The following is a 23,291-nucleotide window of genomic DNA, read 5'->3' on the forward strand; positions in this document are numbered from 1 at the left end:
GGGAATTCCCAGTACACACACATTATGATTGTTATGTCATCTTGATGAATCTACCACTTTTATCATGATGAGAAGTCTGTCCTGGTAATAATATATTTGTTCTGACGTCTACTTTGTCTAATATTGTTATAATCACTCGAGCTTTCTTGATATTGGTGTTTGCATGGTATGTCTGTTCTCTGACCTCTGCCTTGTAATTAGACTATTTAGACCATTTACACTTGAATAATTACCAGTTTAGTTGGATTTAAATCTCGTATGTATTATTTGTTTCCTTGTTGCTTTTTTCTTCTCCAGTCTTCTTTTGGATTGAGTATATCCTAGTAAGTTGTCATCACCACTGGCTTATAATAGCTATATAGCTCTTCATTTCATTTATTTTTCTGGTGTTTCCAGGCACCTCGTCTTCCGTGAACTCCTGGTGCCTTTGCCTCGGCAGGACCACCATGGTCTGCTTGGGTCCCCCTCCCAGCACCACATTTCAGAAAGTGCCTCCAGGCGAAGAGCTGACGCAGCCTGGGGTCCTCCTAGCTTGCTTCCCTTCTTTCAGGGACTCTAGCCCCTTCTGTGTCTGAAAACAGTTACTTCATATACTTTGTCCAGTTTTCTGGTTGTTATTGTGGGAGCTTAGGTTCGGCTCTGGTTACCATATTATGTTCTGAAGTGTAATTTTATTTTTGAAATAAAGTATTTGGTTCTTGGCAGGAGAATGTGTTAAATATGTGAAATTGGGACTGCCTGTAAAACCCTAGATGCATAACACCATTGTTATGACTTCACAAAGTGATGTAAAGATGGTGATGATCAGTTTCCGGCTTAGGCATAGCAGCACGTGTAAACCTCAGAAGCAGAAGCTTTGAAAAGTTCTGTATCAGTCCCGTTTGAATGATAACAGCCCATAATCGAGCCCTTAGGTGCTCAGTGTTCTACATACAGATCTTTTTTAAAAAAAATCATCTTACGTGTGTGTTTTTTAAATTATTTATTTATTTATTTTTGGCTGCGTTGAGTCTTCGTTGCTGTGCACGGGTTTTCTCTAGTTGCGGCGAGCGGGGGCTGCTCTTCGTTGTGGTGTGAGGGCTTCTCACTGTGGTAGCTTCTCTTGTTGCAGAGCACGGGCTGTAGCACGCGGGCTTCAGTAGTTGTGGTGCGTGGGCTTCAGTAGTTGTGGCTCACCGGCTCTAGAGCGCAGGCTCAGTAGTTGTAGTGCACGGGCTTAGTTGCTCCGAGGCATGTGGGATCTTCCCGGACCAGGGCTTAAACCCGTGTCCCCTGCATTGACAGGCGGATTCTTAACCACTGTGCCACCAGGGAAGCCCCTGAGGTTTTAATTTAATTTTAATTCATTTAAATTGAAATAGCCCCATGTGGCTAGTGGCTGCCGTATTAGACAGCAAAACTCCAGGTAGCAAGGGAGCAGGGGTAGAAAGACAGCCCTGTGATGGAGCAGTCAGGGGAGCCTCCCAGCAAAAGACTGACCAGCCTCTTGCCTCACTGTGGCAGGGGAAGCCCCAGGCTGGAAATAGCAAATACTTGGCACAGGCACCACTCCGAACCATTCCTGCGCCCATGGCAGACATTGCTAGTCAATCACCACACACTTTCTTGCTAGTTCAGCCATAGCTCAGGATCCTTCTCAATACAACACTCCAGGCAGTCCCCAACTACAGATCAGTAGATGCTAGCATTTGAGAGAAATATTACTGGTCATCCCTAGGCCAGGAGGCCCATCTGGGAGGTCCAGGATCTCACCAGGCTGTAAGGTGGCTGGCAAGGGACGTGTGGCCAACCTGGGTCAGTGAGGCAACCACAAATATGGAGAGTGGAGAGGCAATGTGCTGGAGGAGCCAAGATTTTTCTATTTCTTCAAGAAACACTCAGAGCATGATTTAGGGAGAGAGGAAGGGGGTGGGGGGAGAGGTGAAGACTTGTCAAAGCCAGCTGATGTGCAAAGCATTTGGAGATTTTTATTGAGCTGGGTGCAATATTGTGATTTATGAAGAAAAATACATATTTGGTCATTCGGACCAAAAATATATATTTGGCCATCTCCCACGTGGCCCAAACCTTAAAATATTTACATTTTCGCCCTTTTTGGAAAAAAAAAATTTGCTGACCCTTATTCTAGAGAGGGTTCTGAATTGCCCACAAAAGTGGACTTGCTGGATTAAAGGAAATATGCATTGAAAATTTCAGCAGATGCTGCCCTTCATACTTGCACTAGCTAGCAGTGTATGAGATTGCCTGTTCCCCAGTATCCTCACCAACACAGAGTAATATCAAACTTTTCCATGTGGCCAATTGGATAGGTGAAAATGGTATTTCACTATCGTTTTAATTGTACTTACCTTATTAGCAGTAAGATTTAGTATTAGGCAGTAGGTATAATAAAATATATATTTGGTCTTTGTCCCTCATTCCTGGCACAAAACTTCTAAACCCCGTGGAATTTCCAGATAGGAGTGTCTTTTGATATTCATAACAAAACCCTTTCAACCACACCTGAGTTTGTGTTAATGAGGTGACTTTTGGAAAGCCCCTAAGGAAGGGGCTGGTTGCCAGGGGAACCAACCAGAATTAGAGGATTGGAACTTTCAGTCTCTTCCACCCTCCCCCCCACCCCCTTGAAGGGGAGAGGGGCTTGAGGTTGAATCAGTTAATCCTGTCTACATAACGAAGCTTCAGTGAAATTAAAAGAATGGAGTTTGGGGCTTCCCTGGTGGCGCAGTGGTTGAGAGTCTGCCTGCCAATGCAGGGGACGCGGGCTCGAGCCCTGGTCTGGGAAGATCCCACATGACACGGAGCAAGTGGGCCCGTGAGCCACAACTGCTGAGCCTGTGCGTCTGGAGCCTGTGCTCCGCAACAAGAGAGGCCGCGATGGTGAGAGACCCGCGCATCGCGATGAAGAGTGGCCCCCGCTTGCCACAACTAGAGAAAGCCCTTGCACAGAAACGAAGACCCAACACAACTAAAATAAATAAATAAATAAATAATTTTAAAAAAACGTTCTTCAAAATTATTAAAAAAAAAAAAAAAGAAAAGAATGGAGTTTGGAGAGCTTCTGGATTGGTGTACCCAGGGAGGTGCCAGGTGGGACAGCATGGAAGCTTTGCACCCCTTTCCCCATACCTTGCCCTGTGCGTCTCTTCCATATGGCTGTTCCTGAGTTAGATCTTTTTATAATAAACTGGTAATCTAGAAAGGAAAAAAAAATATTATATATATATATATATATATATTTGGTCATCTCATATATATTTGGCTTTCCAAAAGTCACCTCATTAACATAACAAAAGGCACCTTTTTTAAAAAATTAATTTTATTTGAGCGTAGTTCTGCTGTACAGCAAAGTGAATCAGCTATACATATACATATATCCCCTCTTTTTTGGATTTCCTTCCCATTTAGGTCACCACAGAGCATTGAGTAGAGTTCCCTGTGCTATACAGTAAGTTCTCATTAGCCTGGAAGGGCGACGCTGCACTCTCCCCTCCGTTGCCAGGCAGGCTGTGCTTCTGTTACTGCAGCCCAAGGCCCCGAGAGCCTGCTCTGGTTCCTTAGGGGCCCCTGGGAGGGGTGTTTGTCACAGGTCTCTCCGCAAGCCCAGTTCTCTCGACCGTGACTGTCCTCGATTGCGGCGTCTGCTACACGGCCTGGGTCAAAGAGCCTAAAAGTGCGGGGATTGGGACCCAACCTGGTAGGAGGAACTTGAGTCCCGTGATCCCCCTAAGCCCCTGTAACCCTGCGGTGGGCGTGGGTCCCCCTCAAGTCACGCTGCCTCCCACACCCACAGCTTCCTTCTGTCTTTGGCTGAGTCCCCTCTGGTTCCTCAAATGGCCACCAGGTGGGAGCAGAGACCTGCGGTGAGGCTGGGACTGAGGCCTCCTTGAAGATGGGCTAGGAGGGCTCCAGGCAGGGCTGGGGGCCTCTCTCACTGGGGGTCTGGGCTTGCCGGGTGGCTGGGAGCTGGGTGCGTGCCTGGGGGTGCAGGCCTCTTTTGGGGTGAGTGTGCTGTGACTGCGTGGGGTGTAGATGGGCACACCTGTGTGCAGAGGCCTCTGCAGCTGTTGGGTGCGTGTGCCCTTGAGCATGCCCGTGTGCAAGCATGCAGGGGGTACCTGTGTGTGACTGTGGGGCCTGGGTCTGCAGAATCCTCCCTGTTCCCCTGCAGGCCTGAGAAGGCTGACGATTGGGATAGCCTGGCCCTTGAACTTTATGTTTCCAAAGCGGCAGGTGGCTCCGAGGCTCGGACCTCAGGACCCCCTGCCCGCTGCGTTCCCTTAGGCTGTGTCCAGCCAGTGTGGCGGCTTGTCCTACTTTGCCAGGTTTGGGGTCCTGCTGAGCCTTTTTTATTTATTTATTTATTTATTTTAACATCTTTATTGGAGTATACTTGCTTTACAATGGTGTGTTAGTTTCTGCTGTGTAACAAAGTGAATCAGTTATACATATACGTATGTTCCCATATCTCTTCCCTCTTGCATCTCCCTCCCTCCCACCCTCCCTATCCCACCCCTCTAGGTGGTCACAAAGCACCAAGCTGATCTCCCTGTGCTCTGCGGCTGCTTCCCACTAGCTCTCTGTTTGACGTTTGATAGTGTATATATGTCCATGCCACTGTCTCACTTTGTCACATCTTACCCTTCCCCCTCCCCATATCCTCAGGTCCATTCTCTAGTAGGTCTGTGAGCCTTTTGATTTGTGTCAGGATGGGGACTCATTGCTGTTCCTGGGGGCCTCGGGGTAGGAAAGGCCAACAGTGCACTGGGGGTGCTCCTTAGCCCCAGGCTGGGGGTTCGGGGAGGGGGAGGGCCGCCACACCGGAGTTTGTGCCCCTGGTCCTGCCAAGCCACTGGGAGGGTGGATGCTAGCCCACTTGTCACCCGCTTAGCATCCTGGGCTTCCAAGGTCCTCCTCCAGCCAGGCCCGTTTCCCTGCTCCCTTTGGTGCCTTTCTACTGCCCTCACTACCTCCACCGCCCTCTTCCGTTCTCCCTGAAAACCACGCTAAGCAGACATTTGTCAAGGTCACAGTGACCTCCATGCTGCCAAGCCCAGTGGACAATTCTCCGGCCTCCTCTGACTTGACCCTCAGCAGCACTTCAGGGGCTGGTCCTTCCCTCCTCCTGCCATCACTCCCTTCCGCAGCTCAGGAATTCCGCTCTCCTGGTTTTCCTTCTGTCCCGCTGGCCCTCCCTCTCAGCCTCCTTTGCTGGTCCCTGATCTCTCCAAGTCTGGGTGCCCCATCCCTACACCTCTTCTGTCTCCCTCTTTAAACGCCCACTTCCTTGGTGATCTCATCCAAGCTCATGGCTTTCAAATGACTCCCGTTGAGTATAATTTAATTAGTTGGTTTTTTATCATCTGTCTTCTCCCAAAGGAAAGCAAGCTCTACAGGCAGGGCTTTTTTTGTCTTAAGTCAGGTTTATTAAGGTATAATTTACATACAGTTAATGTCACCCTTTTTAGTGTTCACTTCTGTAAGTTTTTGACAAACACGTATAGTTGTGAAACTGTCTCTGCCGTCAATTACAGGACAGTTCCCATCACCCCCAAAAGTTCTCCATACCCTTGTGGTCATCCCCTCCCCCATGTCCCGCCCTGGGCAGCCACTAATCTGTTCTTTTGTCCCTTTTCCCTAGTTGTGCCTTTTCTGAAAAGTCATATAAATGGGATTGTACTGCGTGTAACCTTTGGAATCGGCTTCTTCCACTTATCACAATGCACAGCGCATTTGAGATTCACCCATATTGTTGCAGCTGTGAGCCGTTAGTTCTTTTATTCTATTGTATTTTATTGCACAGCTTTGTTTATCTGTTCGGAGGGGGACCAGTTGTCCTGGTTTCCGTGGGAGGGAATGGTTTTTCTGGGACATGGGACTTTCAGTGCTAAAACCAGGGTGGTTGGTTATCTTAGTTCTTTAGTTGAGGGACATTTGGGTTGTTTCTAGGTTGTTGATGATTTTGAATACCTACTCAATATAACCAGTGACAGAGGGTTTTTTGGTGAACACAAATGTCCATTTCTCTTGGGTAAATACCTAGGAGTGGGGTTGCTCAGTTGTATGACGAGTGTACGTATCACTGTAAAAGAGGCTGCCAAGCTGTTCTCCAGAGTGGCTGTATTGTGTAGCATTGTGGGAGAATTCCACTTGCTCTGCATCTTAACCAGAACTTGGTAGTGTGTCAAAAAAAATTAAAAACCGGTTTTTTAGCCATCTTAATAGGTGTATAATGATATCTCCTCACGGTTGGCAGAGATTTCCTTTATTCGCCTTGAGTAGTGTTGTGCCCCCAGTGCCTGGGTTAGTGCCTGCTATGTAGTAGACACTCAATGAATTTTTTTTTTTTTTACTGAGTGAATGAATGTATGGATGGATGAATGAATGAAGTCAAAGGGGCTTCCGGTATCTAAATCTGTTATAGCAAATACATAGCACACGTACCGCCAATTCCCCCATGCCCCATTCTGTTTCCATGGCAGACGTCACTCATCAATTGAGCCATTTTATCCACCTGCTTCATTTCAGACAGGTACGATCCAGTCCTTTGTGTAGCAAGTGAGATGAGCCCCATGAGCTAATGCAGCTTTAGTTCAAGCCTCTCATTGGCTGAAGAAGAGGCCAGGCTCAGAGCAGGGTCCAAGGCTGCCCAAGGACTCACAGCGAGCCAGTGGCAGGACTAGATCTCCAGGCTGGGCTCTCCCCAGAAAAATGCACGACGTCTCTGACAAGGCTGGAGTAGGATGGGAGGCATGGACGTGGATCTGGGCTTGAGGCCGGGTTGGAGCATTGTGGAGTGCTCCCTGGGCCCCGGCCGGGTGGGAAGGCTGATGCCGGCGCTCTTCCTGCAGGTGCCCAGGAGCTGCTGGGATGGCCTACCCGCCCACGTTGGCTCCCTGGCCCAGCGGGCGTACTGGGCTCTGCTGAGCCAGCAGAGGGACCAGAGCATCGTGGCCCTGGGCCAGAGCGGTGCTGGCAAGACCACCTGCTGCGAGCAGGTCCTGGAGCACCTGGTGGGGATGGCAGGCAGTGTGGATGGCAGGGTCTCAGGTACAGTGGTCTCCAGGTGACGTGCAGCTGGGACGTGGTGGGGGCGGTGGCGTGGGGGAAGGGAAGGGAGAGTCAGAGGGGGTGCTGGGCGGCTCTTTCTTATATCTGCTCAGCTAGCGTTCACTGAGCACCTGTGTGCAGACCCTGTGCTGGCTTCTGGGCAGGGCCACCCCTAGTCTGTTGGGTACTTTTGTGTGAATTAGAAACAGGTACTCCTTGCCTAAGACACTCACTGCCACATGTGGAACCGTCGTCACGCATTGACATTGTTAGAACCAAACACTTGACCACCACGTTCTGGGCCATCATCCTAATAAGTATACAGGCCTATGGCTATCTGATATAAATGCTGTGCCCTTAGGTGTGGTGTCCTTGTGCAGCGCACAGCCCACTGGACTGTGCAGAGGACCCGATAAGTAAAAACAAAGACAAGGAGGCACTGACAGCCGGAAGGGAGACTCAGCTGCACATCTGTGCCAGACTCCAGTGCTCTGCACCGCTTGCTGGCCGAGCTGGGGAGGGGAGAGGCGGAGGGAGCACAGAGAAGGGGCCGGGGGGCTTCCTTGAGGAAATGATGTTTGAGCTGGGCATTAAAGAAAGAGTTTCAACATTGTAAATCAACTATACTTCAATAAAAAATAGTGTCAGTTGGTGATAATAATTACAATATTGATGGGGATCGTGGTAAATGCTTGCTGAGGACTTACGCGCCAGGCTCTATTCCAAGCAGGTTAACTTATTTATTATTTAAAACATCCCTATAAGGTAGACATTATTATTATTTGAATTTTATAGATGAGGCCATTAAAACGCAGGGAGGTTAACCAGCTTGCCCAAGGCCACACAGCTCATACATCCTAGCACCGAGATTCAAACACAGACAGTTTGGCTCCAGAGCTGTTACCCCTGGGCCAGTGTCCTCAATGTATTGTTGCCCCTCTGAGGAGCCTTTTTAGTTGTTCTTTCTCCTAATCGTCTCCCACCGTGAAAAGTTAATGCCATAGATTCACCATATATTTGTTTATGCAGTGTGTGTGTATGTGTGTATATATATACAGACACACACAGACATGTGTGTGTGTGTGTGTGTGTATCTGTGCTCTATTCTATACATAAGAAAGGAAAACTGCCCCCATCCTCAAGAATCAGTTTCTGCCCTCTTGGGGGCAGTATTCCCCCTGCTGAGAATATATGGCCCAGGCAGTATTGCTTTTCTAATAATAACAAACAATACTAACACCACCACATTTGGAGCATGTTCTGAGCACTTTACATTATTAAAGCTTTTAGTCTTTGTGGCAACCACATGAGGTAAGTAAGTACTATTATTACCCCCATCTTATAGATGGGGTATCTGAGGCACAGGGGGGTTAATTTATTCGCTCCAAATCAGGTGACTAACAACGGGGAGAGGCCATATTCAAGCTTGTTTAACCATTGTACTATCCTGCTTCTCCACTGGGCTTATTCCAATGCTTTATTGATCACCTGTTCTGCACCTGGCCCAGGTTAGAGCCCTGTGAGGAGCTGGGGATACAGCAAGGAGAGGCCCTCCCAGAATGTAGATCTGCTGAAAGTGTGTGTTGGGGGAGTGGGAGTCAGGCTAGGCTGTATCCAGGTGCCTAGCACATAGTGGGTGCTTGTTAAATAGTTATGTTAAAAAGCTTGGGACTGCTGGGCTTTTTGAGCTGGCTGTGATGGGCGTTCCCCGAGAGCAGGTCCAAGAATGTTAATGCTCTGCCCTCCTCCTAGACTCCACCAGGCCCAGGAGGCCCTAGGGCAGCCCTTGTCACTCAGATCGTACCAATCCTAGGTGTGTGTATCTCCCCTTCTGGGCTCACTCTTGCTCACCCCGCGCCCCTGCTTGCAGCACAGGGCCAGCCCAGCAGCGGAAGAGGTGTGGCTTAGAGCTGAGTTGGGGGAGTGGAGGGGCCCCTGCTGGGGCCTGGGGCCAGAATGGGGTCCTGTGAGAGGTGGGGGTGGCAGCACCTGGGCCACGGGTGATGCCCTGTCTGTGCCCCACCAGTGGAGAAGATTCGAGCCACCTTCACTGTCCTCCGGGCCTTTGGCTCCGTGTTCACCGGCCACAGCCGCCATGCCACCCGGTGCTCCATGGTGATGTCACTGGACTTGAACGCCACAGGCCGAGTCACGGCCGCCCAGCTCCAGGTGAGGCCTCTGGGTGGGAGGGAGAGGGGGCTCTTTAGGGCTGCAGTAGCCTCAGCCCCACTCAGCAGGGCCCACGCCTCCAGCTGGGACCCTGGAATGTGTCTAAATGGTCATCGCTCCCCAGGCCAAGGCCAGCTCCTCCCCACCTCACTCAGTGCCCAGACATCTCCTCCCGGAGCAGGCCAGCTCGTCTGTGCCTCGGAGTATCACAGGGATGAAATATTCATGAGTAGATACATAATTCAGCCGCTCATTAGCTGGGTCTTAAAAGCGTAAGCTGAAATTAAACAGGCGCTCGCTGGCCTTCTGCGGCAGCCCGTGTGTGACAGGCACATGGCCTGTTTGTTCCTCTCTCTGAAATCACCTGGCTCCTCCCCTCCCCCCCCCCCCGCCCCCACCAACATTCTGTTTGAACAGAAAACAGGATTAGGTTATTAGAAGGGTTGTTTGTATGTGGAGCTAGGAGAATACCCAGACTCGCTGGTGCACGATAAATCCCTTTCTGTCCCGGCCCTGAAAGTCTACCGTGCATCACCATGTGGGTCAAGTTATTAAGGGCTTCGGTTGCATAAGAGTGTGTTGGAGGGCGGCTCTGGGTTAATTGTTAGTACCCTTGGATTCCTTCATCGGAATGAGCCCGTTGCATTCGTTGATTGCCTGCGTGGACTCTGAATCAGTGAGACAAAGGCCTGGCACGTTTTGATTTGGAGGCGTCCAGCCAAGTTGGGGCCTGAGGTGCTGCCTCGAAGAGTGGGCCTGGGGGTTGGTGGGGGTGTGCGGGCAGCCTAGCGGGGCCTCGTGCTGACCGGCGCCTGTCCTCTCCCCTGGCAGACGATGCTGTTGGAGAAGAGCCACGTGGCCCCGCAGCTGGAAGGGGAAGGCAATTTCGAGGTTTTCTCCCAGATGCTATCCGGATTGGACCTGGCTCTCAGGTGAGCGACTGGGCTGAGCAGGGACAGCCGAGGGCAGTGAGACAAAGGGCCTCCGCTCTCCAGGGCCCCAGCCCTGCCTCTGCCCAGAGGTGAGAGGCAGTGGAGCCCAGTGGTTAGGAATCTGGCCTCTGATTCTTGCTGCCTGGTACTGCTCCTGGGCTGGGTGAACCTGGCCAGGTGTCACCTGCTCTGAACCTCCGTTTCTTCCTCTGTAAAGTGGAAATAGTACCTTGACTGCTGACCTTACAGGATTAAGTGAGATAATTCACATATGGCTCTTTATACACGCTGGGGGGTGGTGGTGGGTGTCTGCTGTGACGGTGACATTTTGGTACAGGTTCTGACAGCAGCGTGGGAGGTGGGCAAGGAACAGCAGACCCCAAATCTTCCAGAAGCTCCTAAACTCTGTGAGAGCCTTGGGTGCACCTGAGGTAGCTCAGGGCGAGGAGGCACCAGGTGGAACAGCAGAGAAGCCACAAGACTCATCTGGGAGGGCCTTCTGGGGGAGGTGGCCCAGGGAGTCATCTCTGCCCCTCGCTGACTCCTGGGAATTCTTGGACATGTGGCTCCCTGTCTCTGAGCCTTGGTTTCCTCATCTGTTGAACGAATGAGTAAGGTTCTATCTAGTGAAGCTCCAGGGAGTGCTCACCCCAGGCGAGGGGTGATAATTTTCAATTTGCCTCTGCGTCCCCCATCATTTGTCTCCTGCCTTCCACCCCCGTCTGAAGGGCAGGCCCAACCTGTCCTGAGCCTCCTGGCTAAGGCCAGAGGGGCACCTTACCCTTTGGAGAGAGGGCAGATTAGGGAGGAAACTCCCAGTTTTCAGAGCAGGGTAACTGAGGAGTAAGGAAGCTTCTGGAAGGCCTTCACTTAAGAAGGGCCCATTGAGGGCAGCAAGTGAGGAATATTCGGGAGGCAGGGCCAGGGCCTGAGGCAGACCCCGGGGCCACCTGGGGCACTCTGTGGAGCCCCGTGCCATGATGCCCACCTGCCCTGCCAGGCCACTGGTGTGGGTGGGTCCTCCCTTACTTCTGGTCCCTTCTCTGTTTCCAGGACAGAACTGTACCTGCACCAGCTGGCAGACAGCAGCTCCTTCGGCATGGGCGTGTGGCCTAAGGTAAAGAGGAGGTCCTTCTGGGTGTGAGTGGGTGTCTGTGTCCCCATGGCCAAGATGGGCGGGTCCCCTGTGTGGCTCGTCCCTCTGCCACTGGGGTAAGTAGTTGGCAAGGGCTGGTCACGTGGGGGAGGCAGGGTTGCCTTTATGGGGCCTGGGCTTGTCAGGGAAATGAGTCTTGTGCTAATAAAGGGAACCAGGAGGTGGTTTGTGTAGAGGTAAGGGCGCGGTCTCCGGGACAGGCTGTCTGGGTTCAAACCCCGGCTCTGACACTTACTGGATATGAGACCTCAGGCATGGACCCTAGCCTCTCTGAATGTCTGTGTCCTCTTCGGTAAAATAACAACAGAACGGGCGGGCAGGCTGAGGGGAGGACAGAGCGTGGCACGGCCTGCCCGCCTGGGCCACGGGGAGAAGGTCGGGGCGCCGCCCGCGCCCTCGTTCCGCTGCCTGGCGTCCTTTGTGGAGGCAGGGCTCCCAAGGAGCTCAAAGGCCAGGGAAGGACACACGGGACGGTCCAGAGCCACCCTACCGCTCCAGTGGTGCAGCACCCTCTCTGAATTCCTACTGCCACCAAAACACATCCCTAAGGCCTTTGGGAAGAATTGCTAGGACCCAGGAAGGCGGCCCCTTGCTGTGGTCCAGACTTCAGCAGCTGCCGATGACCAGAGGGAGCCAGCCGGCCGGCCGTGAGCAGGAGGACAGGACACGGGGACAGGGACAGCCACAGCCGGGCTTCCCGCAGCTGTGCCCACCGCCAGAACCAGCTCCAGCCAGTCACAGCCCCCGAGATGCCAAACAGTGACGGGCGAGAGGCCGGCAGGAAACTGACACCCCCTCACTGGAGAGCCTGCCCGGTCGGGGTGCGGGGCACCATCCCCGTCTGAACTCACCCCACAGCTCAGCCGTCTCCCAGTGACCCAGACGCGTCACCACGGCCCCAGGGCTGATCCCCGACCAAGGTCAGAACTCCCCCCAGTGTGACGGCCCCCATGCCACTCCTGTGGTGGAAGGGACGGCAGGCAGAGACCAGGAGTAGAGTCTTTTTTATTAATGGCTGCGTTTTCAAAGAACCGTTTTGTTACCAGGAAAGCTCCCCAGGAAGGGATTGCATTAGTGCAACAAGGGGGAGCCTTGATGCCAGGCTTTCCAGACACTTCCAGGTGGAGACTTTTGGCCTAGGCCGGCCGCCGGGGACTCGGGGGCTGGGAGGACACACGGCCCCTCCCCCGCCCCGACGGGGCGCTAAGGCACCCGGCCCGCCCGGGGGGGCAAAACCCCGTGCCGTCAGCAGGCCGGCGGCTTGCAGCCCTCAACCTGCAGCCCTTTGCTCAGGAGGAAGGCGTCCTGCATGGGGTCACAACCCAGGAAGAGCTTCACCATGCCCTTGGCATCCTCGGAGCCCCCTGGCCTCAGAATGCAGCTTCTGTAGTCCATGGCAACCTGAGGAGAGGGGGCGGGGCTGCAGGAGGGTGGAGCACCCCCTTCACAGAGGGTGTGGGTGTGGCCACCTCTGCTGTGACTCAACAAAGGGCAGGGGAGCAGGGGGTTCTGGGCAGGGCCCTCAGAGCCTGGCAGGCCCAGGCGGGCGGCACAAGCATCTAGGCCCAGGCCAAGGACCTCCGTGTTGGTCTGCACGGCAGGCCGGCCTCTCACCTTGCCACTCAGGACGCCCTCCTGCTTGAAACGAGTGTGTGGACCGTGTCCGCGGAGTACACCTCGCTGCACAGGTAGCCATAGGACTGGGCGTCGTAGCTTCCTGCCAGGTGGCCGAAAGTCGCAGGCAGGTGGGTCCCTGGGACACACGCGGAGAGGCTCCTGCCCGGCCCCCTGGCCGCTCCGTGCCCCTTCCCCAGAGCCCAGAGCTTGGGGCCTCAAAGCAGCCCTGTCTGAGTCCCCTGCCACTAGAGGGAGTATTGGCCCAACACTTCTAGAAAACGGGGACCTTGCTGGCAACTCAGTGGAGGGACACAATTCAATCTTTGCCGACTTTCTGCTGAAGCTCACGAGGGTTCACCCCTAAGCCTCTTACAGGGACAGCTGCCCGAGGCTCCGAGGGATGAGTCAGGGCTCGCCCTCCAGCACGGGGAGAGCGCGGGTTAAAGCGCTCACGAGGGAGTGAACTGCGTCTCTGCACCGACACGCACGGGCAAACCTCGTCGACGCGTTCCGTCCGGGGTATGAAGCCCTCTCCTGCCTCTTCCAGGCTCTCCAGAAAGCACGTGCAGATAGGCCCAGCCCACCCTCGGACTCCGCGCGCCACAGCTGGAGGGACCAGCCCAGGAACCCAGGCAGGAAGAGGCCAGAGGTCAGCGGGCCTCGACCAGAGCCCGTCAGTCGGTCCCCCTTCACACACCACCGGAGGATCCTCTTGAACTGGGCAGTAGCCGCCAACCGACCGCTAAGGTGGGCCCGGCGTGTGCTTGGCTACCTGGCGTGGCTGGGACCCTGAGGATCTCCTGGCAGAGGCGGGCATTGTCCTAGGCCGGTTCCGAGGGCGTCTGCATGTGCAGGGCCTGGTCCACCTTGGCCAGGACGATCTGGCGCAGGTTGAAGAGGCCTGGAGGGCGGGAGGAAGGAGACGGGGGCGCTGGCACTGTGTCCAGGCCGTGCTTTCCAGCCGGGCGGTCCGGGAGCCCCTTTCCTTTCCCTCGGCCCGGCCGCACGGGGGTTGGCCAGCCGGGACTTGATGAGCTTGTCCAGCAGCTCCTGGGGGACGGCGCTGCCCGTGCCCCGCCGAGACTGGCAGCAGCGCCAGGGCTTCACAGGGCGCGGCGCTCCCGGCCCCAGAGCCTACCCTCTGGTTCTCATCCCCGGCTGTCACCAGAGTCGCAGGCAACGTGCCCTTCTTTTCGTTTGTCTTTTTTCCGGCCCGCAGCCACGCAAAGCTGTGAAGCCCTGCCACTCGCTGCCACGTGGATGCACCCTGAGAACACGATGCTCAGCGAGAGAAGTCAGACACAGAAGGACACACAGGGTGTGACCCCACTGAGGGGAAACGTCCAGAACAGGTAGATCCACAGAGTCAGAGTGGGTTCCTGGTTGTCAGGGACAGGGGAGGGGAGGGAATGATAACTAAGGGCGTGAGGGACCTTTTTGGGGTGAGGGAAATGTTCCAGAACAGGGCAGTAGTGACGGCTGCACAGCTCAGTAAAGTGTCCCCACGCGCTCCGGTTGCAGTCTGTGAGAGCATCGCTCTCAGGACGAAGGGCTGACTGCAGGAAGACTGAACGAGCACTGGGTCCTGGGCCCAGACGCTCAGCTGGGGACCCCCCCCCACATTGGGAAGTCACTGGGACTTGCTGAGCCTCCACCGAGACTGGCAGCAGCCCCAGGGCCTCACAGGGCGTGGTGCTCCCGGCCCCAGAGCCTAACCTCTGGTTCTCATCACTCATCACTCACCAGCCTTGCATGCAACGTTCCTTTCTTCTATTTTGTCTTTTTTAAAGGCAACTCTTGAATACCTGTATTTAACATGCAGGGAACCAGTCCTGACTCCTTGATCTGGGACTTCCAGCCTCCAGAGTCTCGAGGACATCCACTTCCGTTGTTTACGCGCCCAGTGCGTGGGGTTTGATGATGGAAACTGACACCGAGAGCGTCTCCTCGTGCGGGGTGACATCAGCGGAAGAATCCCGTGGCGAGGGCCTGCCTGAGGACCACGGGAGAGCCCGGGCCCTCCCCGCCCCCTGCCTTCAGCCCCTCGCCCGCACCCTCCTGGGAGCGGAGCTGGTGCATCGCTTGCCAGAACTCATGGAAGTAGGTCTCCAGCTCATCATGCTGCAACAGGGAGGGCGGGTTGGGCGTAGGCTTGGTGAAGTTGGCCACCATGGCCGCGATGGCAATCTGGCGCCTCCCGTCCTGCTGCAGGCAGCCCGGCTGCAGGCCAAAGCAGGCCATGTGCCCGGACTTCCCTTCCCTGGGGAGGGACGCGGGTGAGGCCCCGCTACCACAGAGGAGCCCCGGCCCACGGCCGACAGGTTCCCCCACGCATGCACCGAGGGTAGAGGTCCAGGTAGAACTTGCTGATGGATGACCTTGCCCGAGGCCGCGTCCCGGACCGTGTAGAGCCTCACATCTTCATCTTCGTGACGCATGTTGGCGCCTTCCTCCAGGTCGAAGGTCAGCCCCAGCAGCTCCTGGGAGATGCCCAGCCGCCCGCGCGTGACCACCTGCATGGGGAAGGACTCATTGAGCAGGTACTGGTCCACGTGGTAGCGCGTCTCCTCCCCCTGGTTCATGTAGTAGCGCAGGTCCTAGACGTTGATGGGCCCGTCAAAGTGCAGGCCCCGCCTCTGGCACTCAGCCTTCTTTAGCTCCAGGATCACGGCCGCTCCTGCTCCCCGAGGGGCTTCAGCTTCTGGGCCAGCTCATCTGCGGGCGGAGGGGAGAGGCTCAGCTATGTCCCTGTGGCAGCCGCCCAGCCGCCCCCCACCCCACGCCCCTCGAGGCAGAATGAAGGGTTGGGGAAGGCGACCCCCAAGGGCTGACACAGTGGGGTCTCAGGCAGCACCACGTCCAGTCAAGGTCCACCTGACCCCCGTCCCCACTGGGACTCGGGGAGGCGGGGTTACCTAGGAAAGTGGCCACCACCTGGCTGGTCTTGGCCATGTTCATCTCCAGCACAGAGTCGGCTCGCGTGCTGAATCCCAGCAGGCGGGACTTCTGAGCCTGCAGCCTTACCAGCTCCCCGAGGATCGCGCAGTTCTCCTGGAACCCAGAGACAGCCAGCGCTGGGGACCGTGGGCCACGCCCTCCCCACAGGCCCCGGGCCAGGTCTCTGTGGGTGGGAGGGCTCTCAGGCCACTGGCGGGCACAGCCAAACCCCCTCCCTCCTCCTCCTGGCCTGGATTTCTAGACACTTTGGTGCTGTCCTAACATGTGGTCTTTATGAACACAGGTCCTTTTGGAACCAGAAACGGCGTGAACCATGATGAGCTCTAAGGCCAAGGGCAGGAAGAAATGTGACCAGGCTCTCCAGGAGCCACCCAGGGGCCTCCCCAGGCTCAACAATACAAACTTGGCTGCCGTGCAGACAGCAGCTCATCCCCACGGCGCCCGAACACCCAGCCCCTGGACGGCGAGAGACCTGTTGCTGCAGGTGCCCCGTGGTTGGCTGGTGAGGCCTGGCCCCAGGCGTACGCCACCTTCTCTGGGGCCACCTCTCTGGGTCTGCGGTGGGGTTCTCCTGGGAGCCCCCAGTCACCACAGGACCAACGTGGCCTGTCTGCAGCCGAAGAAGGTGGGGACACAGGTCTGTCCCCCGTGGACATCACCCGCGAGGCCGAGCAAGCACCAGTGGTGTCTGCGGGGAAGATGAAGGGCTCATGCACAGCCCCCATCTACTGAAGATGCTAAACGGGAGAAGCACAGACTGCAGCCACATGCGGTATGGACCAAACGCAAGTGTCCTTGCAGGAACCGATGTCTGAATGTCGAGGCTGTTCCCGGGCCACAGTGAGAAGGCCCAGGCCCCACGCAAGGCACAGAGAGGGGATGGGGGGAACATCTGCGAATCTGAGCTCATCGGGCATCACCCCAGAAGGAGAGGGAGAGAGCCAGAAGGAGATACGGAGGGAGAGGGAGAGAGAGGGAGGTACAGACGTCTCTCCTTTCCCTGGGGGTTCTCTAGTGCAGCCAAGCCTGAAAACCACTGCATTTCGGGAGATGGGTCCTCGTGGAAAAGTTAAATAGTAGCTCATGGCATTATCGACACATATTAAAATGGCCCCAAATCTTGGGGAGTCAGGGAGGGGAGCTGGCGGCTGCCTCGTAAACGAGGAGAGATTGGGCGTCAGAGGAGGTGCCTGCCTCCACCACCTCCGCCGCCGCTGCCCCCCCCCCCAGGGCCCCGCAGACTTCATCTCCCAGCTGTGGTCCTGGGCTGGAAGGCAGCGGGGAGGTCAGTCCGTCCCAAGCATCAACGTTGACTTCAGGGCTGATCTGAAAGGCGCCTGGTGTTTGTTGAAGCAGAAAAAAGAGAAAGCAGTGGGCAGAGGATGGGAGGGGGAGGGAGCCCCCATCAGCCCTTCTCCCTGTCTCCCTCTCTGTCTCCCTCCCTCCCTCCCTCCCTCTACCTCCCTGCCTCTCACTCTCCCTCCATCTCTCCCTCTGCCTCTCTCCCTCCCTCTCTCCCTCCCTCTCTCCCTGTCCCTCTTGCCCTGTCCTGTCCCTCTCTCCCTCCCTCCATCCCTGTCTCTCTTTCCCTGTCCCTCTCTCCCTCTCCCTCTATCCGTCCCCCCTCCCTTTCCCCGTTTCCATCTCCCTCTCTGCCTCCCTCTTTCCCTGTCCCTGTTTCCCTGCTCTGCTCTCCCTCTCCCTCTCCCTCTTTCCCTCTCCCTCTCTCCCTGTCCCCCTTTCCCTGTCCCTGTTTCCCTGTTCCGCTCTTCCTATACCTCTTTCCCTCTCCCTCTCTCCCTCTCGTGCTCCCTCTCCCTCACCCTCTCCCTCCACCTCCTTCCCTCTCCAGAGAGGGAAGGAGGTGGAGGGAGAGGGACAGGGAGCAGGAGAGGGAGGGGGAGAGGGAGAGAGGGATAGAGGGAGGGAGAGGGACAGGGAGCAGGAGAGGGAGGGGGAAGAGGGAGAGAGTGATGGAGGGAGGGAAAGACAAAGACATCTCTCCCTCCCTCCCTCTATCCCTCTCTCCCTCTCTCCCTCCCTCTCTCCCTCTTCCTCGCTCCCTCTCCTCCCTCTCCCTCCGTCTCTCCATCTCCCTCACTCCCTCCCAGAGACAGAGAGACGAAGAGGCAGAGACAAGGGAGAGGGAGAGAGGGAGAGGGAGAGAGAGGGGGAGAGAGGGAGAGAGAGAGAGGTCTCTTCCTCCCTTTCCCTCTCTCCTCCTTCTCTCCCTCTCTGGGAGGGAGTGAGGGAGAGGGAGAGACAGAGGGAGGGAGAGGGTGAGACAGAGGGAGGGAGAGGGAGAGAGGAAGGGAAAGGGCGAGGGAGGGAGAGGGAAGGAGGACGAGACGTCTCTCCGTCTCTCCCTCTCCGTCTCCCTCCCCCTCCCTCTCTCCCTCTCCCTCCCTTCCTCTCCCTCTCCCTCTCCTAGAGGGAGGGAGGGAGAGGGAGAGACAGAGGGAGAGGAGAGGGGGAGTCGGAGAAGGAGGTAGGGAGAGGGAGAAGGCGAGAGGGTGCCTGCTTCCCTCTCTGTCTCCCTCCCTCCCTCCCTCCCTCTCCGTGTCCCTGTCTCCCCCCTCTCCCTCTCCCTCTGTCTCTCCCTCTCTGGGAGGGAGAGAGGGAGAGGGAGAAGGAGGGAAAGTGATGGAGGGAGGGAGAGGGAGAGAAGGAGGGGAGAGGGAGAGGGAGGGAGGAAGAGAGCTCTCCCTCTCTCCCCCCTCTCTCTCCCCCTCCCTCTCTCCCTCTCCCCCTCTCCCCCTCTCCCTTGTCTTTGCCTCTCCCTCCGTCTCTCCCTCTCTGAGAGGGAGTGAGGGAGACGGAGAGACGGAGGGAGAGGGAAAGGGAGGAGAGGGAGGGAGGGAGGGAGAGACGTTTCCTCCCTCCCTTTCCTCCCTCTTCTCCCTCTCCTTCTCCCTCTCCGTCTAACTCTCCCGCTCCCTCCATCTCTCCATCTCCCTCACTCCCTCCCAGAGGGAGAGGGGAGGGAGAGAAGGAGAGGGAAAGAGGAGAGGGAAGAGGGAGAGGAAAGAGGCAGAGGAAAGAAGCAGAGGGAAGAGGCAGAGAGGGAAGAGGGAGAGAGGGAGAGGGAGAGAGAGGGGGAGAGAGGGAGAGACGGAGAGAGGGAGAAAGAGAGAGGTCTCTTCCTCCCTTTCCCTCTCTCCTCCTTCTCTCCCTCTCTCCCACTCTCCCTCTTCCCTCTCCCTCTCTCCCCCCTCCCTCTCTCCCTCTCCCCCTCTCCCTCGTCTCTCCCTCTCCCTCCATCTCTCCCTCTCTGGGAGGGAGTGAGGGAGAGGGAGAGACAGAGGGAGGGAGAGGGAGAGACAGAGGGAGGGAGAGGGTGAGACAGAGGGAGGGAGAGGGAGAGAGGAAGGGAAAGGGCGAGGGAGGGAGAAGGAAGGAGGGCGAGACGTCTCTCCCTCTCCGTCTCCCTTCCCCTCCCTCTCTCTCTCTCCCTCCCTTCCTCTCCCTCTCCCTCTCCTAGAGGGAGGGAGGGAGGGAGAGGGAGAGACAGAGGGAGAGGAGAGGGGGAGTCGGAGAAGGAGGTAGGGAGAGGGAGAAGGCGAGAGGGTGCCTGCTTCCCTCTCTGTCTCCCTCCCTCCCTCCCTCCCTCTCCGTGTCCCTGTCTCCCCCCTCTCCCTCTCCCTCTGTCTCTCCCTCTCTGGGAGGGAGAGAGGGAGAAGGAGGGAAAGTGATGGAGGGAGGGAGAGGGAGAGAGGGTGAGGGAGAGAGGGAGAGAAGGAGGAGAGAGGGAGAAGGAGGGAGGAAGAGAGCTCTCCCTCTCTCCCCCCTCTCTCTCCCCCTCCCTCTCTCCCTCTCCCCCTCTCCCCCTCTCCCTTGTCTTTGCCTCTCCCTCCGTCTCTCCCTCTCTGAGAGGGAGTGAGGGAGACGGAGAGACGGAGGGAGAGGGAAAGGGAGGAGAGGGAGGGAGGCAGAGGGAGGGAGGGAGGGAGAGACGTCTTCTCCCTCCCTCTCCTCCCTCTTCTCCCTCTCCCTCTCCCTCTCCCTCCAACTCTCCCGCTCCCTCCATCTCTCCATCTCCCTCACTCCCTCCCAGAGGGAGAGACGGAGGGAGAGGCAGAGACAGGGGAGAGGGAGAGAGGAAGAGGGAGAGAGAGGGGAGAGAGAGGGAGAGGGAGAGAGGGGGAGGGAGAGAAGGAGAGGGAAAGAGGAGAGGGAAGAGGGAGAGGAAAGAGGCAGAGGAAAGAGGCAGAGGGAAGAGGGAGAGGAAGAGGGAAGAGGGAGAGAGGAGAGAGGGAGATAGGGAGAGGAAAGGGAGAGGGAGGGAGAGGGAGAGAGGGAGGGAGAGAGGAAGAGACAGAGGGAGAGCGAGAGAGGGAGTGGGAAAGAGGTAGAGGGAGAGCGGAACAGGGAAAGAGGTACAGGGAGAGAGGGAGGCAGAGAGGGAGGAGAGGAAGCAGGGAGAAAAGAGAGAAAGAACACACCGTCTACATTTCTGTCAAATGACACCGGGGATCCTTACACAACCAGGAGAAAGTAACACAGGGAGGCTCTTTCTCAGCTGGAACTGGAACTGCAGACGGGGCCAAACACCACCAGGCTGGCCACACGTGTCCAGCCGCCGCTCCAGCCCCGTCAGCCGTGAGTCCGGTCACCAGGGCTCTGAGTGTCTGCTCCAGGGAGCTGGGGTTCACCCTCTCACCCGGGAGGCCAGGCCAAGAGAGCAGGGCCCCGGGCTGGACACATAGGGGAAAACGCATCCCCACAGGACAGCTTGTGCGAGCAGATTCAGCTACCAGATTCTAGAGGCCCGGGACCACCCTGTGGCCCGTGAAACCCAGGAGCCACGAGGGTCTTGCAACGTGATTCCTGTCCGTTGGACTGTAAAGTTTATGTAGGGAATCTTGGAAACAGTGGTAACAAGGCTGAATTGGAACGAGCTTTAGGCTATTATGGACCACTCTGAAGTGTGTGGGGTGCTAAAAACCCTCCCGGCTTCGCTCTCGTTGAATGTGAAGATCCCCAAGATGCAGCCGATGCTGTCCGAGAACTAGATGGGAGAACACTATGTGGCTGCCGAGTAAGAGTGGACCTGTCGAATGGGGAAAAGAGAAGTCGAAATCGTGACCGCCTCCTTCTTGGGGTCGTCGCCCTCGAGATGATTATGGGAGGAGGAGTCCTCCACCTCCCACACATCTCCAAGATGGAGAGCCTTCTCCGTCAGCCAGAGCAGGTCCCTTTCTAGATATAGGAGAAGAGAGAGATCCCTGTCCCAAGAGAGAAATCACAAGCCGTCCCGATCTTTCTCTAGGTCTCCTAGCCGATCTAGGTCAGATGAAAGGAAATAGAAGACCACTTTGCAAGAGGAGTGGTGTACAGGCAATAACTTCATTTGGCAGGAGTATGTACAGAAAATTCAAGTTTTGTTTGAGACTTCCGAAGCTTGGTGCACTTTTTAAATGTTTTAGTTGTTCACATTTGTTTGTCTCTTGGGACAGTGACACATAAAGGTGTCATTCTCTATGGTTTGAAATGGGTCCTGGGAGGCATGTAATATGAAGAATTGTTACCTTACAATGTTCCCTTAAGCAAAATTGAACTTGCTTTGAATTTTTGGTCTTGCCTAGACTGATAATAAAACTCTAACTCCTGCCCACCTAAAGTGTGATGTTTACTATTATGGAAACAACACTGGCAAACATTGAAAAGACTTTCTGTAGCTGGGATGTGGTATGCAGCTGTAGTTAAGCAAGCAGTCTTTAAAAGGTGCTGTGAACCCAAGCCAGCAGGTAAAAATGAAAGCCGCACCCTTACCCTAGATTAGAGGTTTAAAAATTCCACTAGTCTTCACACCGGACAAGAGATTGTCCAGGGAGTTTAAAATCTAAGAAGTTTCAAGGAAGTTAGTTTACCTTTGAGTTAGGTCATACGTCCCCTCTGTGATTGCTGTACATGAATACATAGCTCTTTGTAATATTTTTTGGAAATTTGAGATTATCAAGATACCAATGTCCTGCCAGATTAAGAGTATATTGTAGAGCTGAACTTTGAGTTACTGTGCAATTTTTTTTTTCATGCTGTCATTTGTAATATGTTTTGTGAGAATCCTTGGGATTAACGTTTTGGTTGCAAAAGAAAAAAAGAAAAGAAAAGAATCCGCCTGCCAATGCAGGGGACACAGGTTCAAGCCCTGGTCCGGGAAGATCCCAGGTGCCGCAGATCAACTAAGCCCGTGGGCCACAACTACTGAGCCTGCACTCTAGATCCTGGGAGCCAGAACTACTGAGCCCCCGTGCCACAACTACAGAAGCCCACACGCAACGAAGACCCAACGCAGCAAGAAAAAAAAGACAATACTGGCCAGGTGATCAAGGGTAAAATCGTTTGTCATAAGTCCCGTTGGTGGTGTGTATCCTTGATGTGACCTGAGGAGAATGGCATTTTTATCTCTGTCTGGGTCTTCCGCCCCAAACCCCATAACTCCAGACCAACCATAAGAAAACATCAGAAAACAAACAGACTAACAAATTGAGGGACAAAACACCTGACCAGTCCTCCTCAAAACTTTCAAGGTATCAAAACCCAGCGACGTCTGAGAAATGTCACAGCCCAGAGGAGACTGGGACAGAAAAAGGATGTTAGGGGAATACTAGGGAAATTCTAATAAAGTGTGGACTTTAGTTAATAACAATGTATCCATCTTGGTTCCTTAGTTGGATAAACATGTCACACTAAGGTACTAATGAGTTGGAAATAGGGGTACTGGGTCAGGGTCCACGGCACTCTGTACACTCTGTACAGATCTTTGCAACTTTTTTGTAACTCTAAGCTCTTGTAAAATTAAGCGAGTACTGAACAGAGCTAAGAATGTTATTTCCCTGATTTGAACATGCCTGAGTTTCTTTTCATGGTCACATTTTTGCTATTTGGATGTGTCTTGGAATCAGTAGCAAAGGAGAGTTGCCAGCCCCTGGGAAGATGTGGGTGGTTCGCAGGTGGCTTGCTCTGGAGCTGAAGACCACGGTGGGGTGGGAAGTCTGCAGCCTCGGGCTGCACTTAGAAACATGGGAGGGGATGGGCCAGCTCAGTTAGGGATGGAACCTATAAATAAAACTTTTTTCTTTTCCGTTATGGCTTATCACAGGATACTGAATATAGTTCCCTGTGCTAGACAGTAGGACGTTGTAGTTTATCCATCCTATATTTAATAGTTTGCATCTGCTAACCCCAAACTCCCAATCCAACCCTCCCTCACTGTTTCTCCCCCTTGGCAACCACAAGTCTGTTCTCTATGTCTGTGAGTCTGTTTTTGTTTTGTAGACGAGTTCATTTGTGTCGTATTTTAGATTTCACATATAAGTGAGATCATATGATATTTGTCTTTCTCTTCTGACTTACTTCACTTAGTATGATAATCTCTAGGTCCATCCACGTTGCTGCAAATAGCATTA

General features: G+C 55.0%; 1 pseudogene across 1 annotated transcript in view; it reads right to left on the minus strand.

Annotated features, from left to right (window-relative positions):
- Positions 1-12,552: 12,552 nt before the first annotated feature.
- LOC309621317 (thimet oligopeptidase-like) overlaps positions 12,553-23,291 on the minus strand; it is a 74,241-nt pseudogene continuing 63,502 nt past the window's right edge. Inside the window, exons 2-8 of the transcript in view lie at positions 15,840-15,975; positions 15,264-15,639; positions 14,989-15,184; positions 13,932-13,989; positions 13,697-13,825; positions 12,922-13,060; positions 12,553-12,708 (exon numbers count right to left, since the gene is read on the minus strand). The product of the transcript in view is annotated as a thimet oligopeptidase-like (transcript). The remainder of the gene's footprint in view (positions 12,709-12,921; positions 13,061-13,696; positions 13,826-13,931; positions 13,990-14,988; positions 15,185-15,263; positions 15,640-15,839; positions 15,976-23,291) is intronic.

This window comes from Balaenoptera borealis (assembly GCF_965194805.1).
Source record: "Balaenoptera borealis genome assembly, contig: HAP1_SCAFFOLD_277, whole genome shotgun sequence".
Lineage (NCBI taxonomy): Eukaryota > Metazoa > Chordata > Mammalia > Artiodactyla > Balaenopteridae > Balaenoptera > Balaenoptera borealis.